This window comes from Mus pahari, chromosome 17 (assembly GCF_900095145.1).
Source record: "Mus pahari chromosome 17, PAHARI_EIJ_v1.1, whole genome shotgun sequence".
Lineage (NCBI taxonomy): Eukaryota > Metazoa > Chordata > Mammalia > Rodentia > Muridae > Mus > Mus pahari.
The window spans coordinates 5,647,559-5,652,449 of NC_034606.1; the positions used below are offsets into that span (position 1 = coordinate 5,647,559).

The 4,891-nt window shown below is 48.3% G+C and overlaps 1 protein-coding gene across 1 annotated transcript in view; it reads left to right on the forward strand.

Moving 5' to 3' along the window:
• The first annotated feature begins 2,329 nt into the window (after nt 1–2,329).
• The window catches only part of Atp6v1c1 (ATPase H+ transporting V1 subunit C1), a 32,348-nt gene continuing 29,786 nt past the window's right edge, over nt 2,330–4,891 (forward strand). The window contains exon 1 of the mRNA XM_021216535.1: nt 2,330–2,518. The gene's annotated coding sequence lies outside the window, so the exon portion shown is untranslated. The remainder of the gene's footprint in view (nt 2,519–4,891) is intronic.

Consider the following 4,891-nt stretch of genomic DNA (forward strand, 5'->3'; position numbering starts at 1 on the left):
ACCTTATCTGTTGTTTGAAGTGTGTTCAAGATCCTTCAATCAAAGTGCATATTTCATAAATTTCTTCTTCCTGATTAAAAGCTGAGTTCAGCAAGCAGTAACCATTCTACAGGCTGGATGTTATACCGTCATGAAATCCCTTGCCAAATAACTTAGTCCACCACTTTGACCTGTACCTTAAAACTTGAAACTTAAGATTTCAGGACAGAGCTAGAATGCAGCCAAATTCTTTTCCAGAATCGGATACAAAGGACTTCTAGTCTGATTCCCAGTGAAATCATTGTTTCCTTCAGAAACCTAGTGAGTCCAGACTTCCTTTATTCCTGTGGGCATTCTGGTCTTCGGGACCCCACTCATTATGGCTCATTAAACTGTCCATACAGCATCCCAGAGCTGCTCTAGGCCACAGTGCCAAACTCTCACACACAGATCCTTCAAACCAATTTCAAAGGCTTAAGAAACGGGTTTATTAGACTGAAGAACCCGTTCTGAAGAACCCGTTCCTTGCTAACAATTTTGTGTATTACTTGCCTTTTTTGTTGTTGTTGTTGTTGTTGCTATGAAATACTCGACAAAAACAAGGAAGGAAGCTGTGGTTTGGTGAATGAGGCATCCTGCAGAGCCTTAGGAATTCGAATACTTGGTCCCTGTTTGGTGGGACTGTTTGAGGAAATTTAGCGGCTGTGGCCTCGCTGGAGGAAGTATGTCACCGTAAGGGGCGAAGACTCATACCATTTTCCCTTTGCTTTCTGCTTCCTGCTCCTGGTTTGATTTGTTTGGTTTGAGCGCTCAGCTATTGATTGCTAAGTCTGTCTGCAGCCACACTTCCCTGCTGTGATGGCAATGGACTCTCTGGAGTGTGTTTTATCACAGCATTAGGAAAGCAATGAATACAGAAAGGTTTCTTTTGACTCACAGTTTGGCAGGGTGGTGAGAGTAACTAGCTCTGAAGAGTCTGAGAGCCCTGGTTACATTGTGTTGGTAGTCAGGAAGCAGAGAGAGATGAATGTTGATGCTTAGCTTTCTCCTTTAAAATGGATTATTTATTTAACAATTTTATTACACTTATTTATTTCTGGGTGCTACAGCTTGCATGTGGAGATGGGAGGCTATCTTGCAGAATCCACTATGTGGGTTCTGGGGATACAACTCAGGCCATCAGGCTTGGTGGCTAGTGCCCCGTCACCTGTTGAACCTTCTCTCTCTAGATCCTATTTATCATTTTTAAAAAAAGATTTATTTTATTTGTATTTATGTGTATGAGTGTTTGTCTTTCTGGGAGTGCATATGATTACAGGTTCTGCAGGAGGCCAGATGAAGCCATCTCCTGGAGGTAGCTGGAGTCACAAGGCAGGCACTCCAGGTGGGTGATAGTAAGGAATTCAGATCCTCTGTGAGAGCAGTATGTGTTCTTAACCTTGGAGCCATCTCTCTAAGCCTTGAAAAAAAACACTCTGTGTTGGCTCCTATCATTCAAGATGTTGCTGCCCATATTCCAGGTGAATGTCCTACGTTAAACCTGGCTGGAAACTCCCTCCCAGAGGCTTGTCTCCTAGCAATTCTAAAGCCAATCAAGTTGACAATGAAAATCTATTATTCCACTTGCTAGTAAGAACAGCCAGGAGTGCCCATTCATTGTGCAAACAGAACCATAACTTCTGGAGCTTCACTTTGATAAGCTGTAAATTTAAAAACGATTAAAATAGACAATTCCCCCAATCCTCTATGCAACCTAAAATGCTGAGATATGCACCACCTAACTTCCCAACCAATGAGATGTGCACGGTTTGAGAGAGCAGGTCGATATCTATTTGTCTGGAACCCAGGGCTGATGGTTTCCCTGCCCATAAACCTTTCTTGACTTCCTGTATCCATTTTGGTACTCCTAAACCAGACATGGAGTTCCTGGCAAGGGGTTACTCCACTAGTTAATTCTAAAAAAAAACTGATTAACAATGTTTGGTGCTGAGTAACTAAACCTGAACACTTTATCACTTTATGGAACAAAGCGATACCAGATTGGATGAAAAATATGAAACGACTGAAGTGGGTTATTAGAAAAGAATTTTCCTGAAACCTGGACTGTCAAAACTTGGAGTGCAGAAGTCAGTGCAGGAGCTTGGGGGAGTCTGAATGGCTGAACCCGGTGGGTAATTTTGGGGTGGGAGAGCACGGTTCTGGTGGCTGGCCAGCCACCGCAGGTGCCTCGGGAGGAGCGGCAAGCTCCGCCCACCCGGAAGTCCGCTCTGCGCGCTCTCTCAGCCCCGCCCACTCCGGAGGCCCGGCCGCGTCGTGATTGCGCGCCGTGGTGCGCGCGCGTGGGCGGAGCGGCGTGCGCCGCGGTCAGCTGACTGCTCCGGCTGGCACGTGACTCGCTCTGGGCGCAGGGGTCGAGGAAGCCGAGAGGCCGGAGCTTAGGTCCGGGAGGGATGGCGCGCTGAGCGGTTAACGTCTACCAGGCTTCCTGCCTCCGCACCCGCCGCCGCCGCCGCCGCCGCCTCCTGAGACACCTTCCCGGGTCAGTGAGCGATAGCCCTGCGGGGAGCTGACACTGCAGTGGCCGCCGGGGAAGGATGGGGGCGGCGCGGGGGCCTAGACTGTGGCGTCGGACCTGCAACCGGCCTGGGTGCGGGCTCTCCGCATCTCCGGGCCTAGGGTTGGTGTCTTTGGAAGAAGAAGGAGGGCGAGGGGGCCCAGACGGGGAACTCAGTGGCAGAAGGGAGAAGTGTTGTACATTCGGGTCCTTCTTGGGTGGGAGTCCCAGCGAGTCCTGGTCACTTGTGAGAAGGTGGACAGTGATAGACTAGAATGCCTCAGGTGAGGCTCTGGGTTGGGGTGTGTGTGTGTGTGTGTGTGTGTGTGTGTGCAGTCTCCGCTGAGTGTTTACGCCTGTATGCGAATAGAGGGGATTACAGTTTTCAGGGCGGAAGGGGTGCCCACTGCAGGCAGGGGCCGGTCACAGAGGACACGGGGGTCATTGTAGGAAGTGGATGGAACATGAATACAGGCAGCTAAAAACATGTCACTAGATTGGGGTTGGGGGAGGTTAAGCAAAATCCCCGAAAAGGAACTGGTGGACAGAGTCTCTTATAAGGCAGACTGAATCACCTATGAGGCATAAGAGGGAAGCTAGTGTTCTTTTCAGAGGAAAAATGTTCTCAGGGGGAAAATTGTCTGCTCAGTACTTAGCGGTGCCCCAGGAATGGAATGGTCGGGTGTGAATAGCCCAGCCCTGGAAGTTCACATTGATGGTGGGAAGGTAAGTCACAGGGGAAAGACAAAGTTGTATAGAACTGGTAAAAAACAGAAAGAGGAGGAAAGTATCCTGGAGGGAAGAAAACTTGAGTTTGGGTCTTGGCAAGTCGGTGGGATTGGAGGAAACAGAACTTTTTATTCAATGGAAGCCTCATTATTTGAGGGCCTGATGAGAGAAGAAGACATGTTTTAGGGGTGCCAAAGGCCAGGCTTGTAGTCGGCTGCACTGTGGAAAAGTGGGAAATAGTTTTGAAGTCTGGTGATACTTGTTCATACAGGGCATGCTCTGTGGCGGATACTATGGGCTTAGGAAGCAGGCAGGGACTCTGCTGTCAGAGCTTCCAGACAGATACAGAGGAGATAGGTCTTAATAGCCGCGCATAAGGCGTGTGATAGAGCACGGACCTTTAGTCCTAGCACTTAGGAGGCAGAGCCATCCAAAGCTAGTGAGGCCATGTGTCAAAAAACCAAAAAACCTTATACACAGGTAAAATCTACTCCGGAGGAGTAGTGGAGCAGTGCAGAGATGGTTCCCAGGGGGAGATTCAAAGCTGGCTTTGCTGAGGGCAGGACTGAGAAGAGGGTGGTGTGAAAAGAGGGTGAGCAGGCAGGAGTGAAAAGAACATTCCAGGTTGAGGGGACAGGATTTGTCAAGACCTTGAAGTGAGAGGAGGATCCCGCCTTTCCAGAACTTGCAGGGAGCCTGGAACGAGAAAGGTGTGGTGGGATGTGGACAGACAGGCCTGCACGTGGGGAGAGCTGGAGTTGGACTGTGCAGGGCGTTGCTGTTAGACGCAGAGAGGATCCAGTGAAGATTATAGGTGCTGGAGGAAGACTGTGGCCCTGGCAGATAGAGTGAACTGCAGGCCAGCCAGAGCCACATTGCTTTTCTGTGAGAGTGGTTTGGGCTTCTGTGTACTGTTGAGCTGGAGGAGGTAAGGAGCCATAAGGTGAGCTAAAGTGCTCAAGGTGATGATCACAGTTAAGTCTGGCAACAGGTGAGTCTCGTGCCTCACACAAGTCGGAGCCTCTTGTTTTCTGCTCAAAACTACAGGATCCTCTTGTCTTCTGGTGACTTTGCAGGTGCCAGATCGGGTCTCAAGAAATAGTACTGTGCATCCTGAGTGCTGAGATCTATCAGGTGGCCGCTCTTATTCTGCATTTAAAATAGGGCAGGACTTACACACACACACACACACACACACATTTTTAATTGTTTTAATTTTATTTTTAATTTTTGGAGATAGGGTCCCTGGCTGTCCTCGAACTTAAAGATCTCTCTCTCTCTCTCTCTCTCTCTCTCTCTCTCTGTGTGTATTTATTTTTTTTTTACTTTTTTTTTTTTTTTTTTTGAGACAGGGTTTCTTTATGTAGATGAGGTTGTCCTCCAATCCAGAAATCGGCCTGCCTCTGCCTCCTCAGTGCTGGCATGTGCGTGTTCATACATTTTTTTATGTTTATAAGTTTTTTTTTTAAAGATTTATTTATTTATTATATGTAAGTACACTATAGCTGTCTTCAGACACTCCAGAAGAGGGCGTCAGATCTTGTTACAGATGGTTGTGAGCCACCATGTGGTTGCTGGGATTTGAACTCCGGACCTTCGGAAGAGCAGTCAGGTGCTCTTACCCACTGA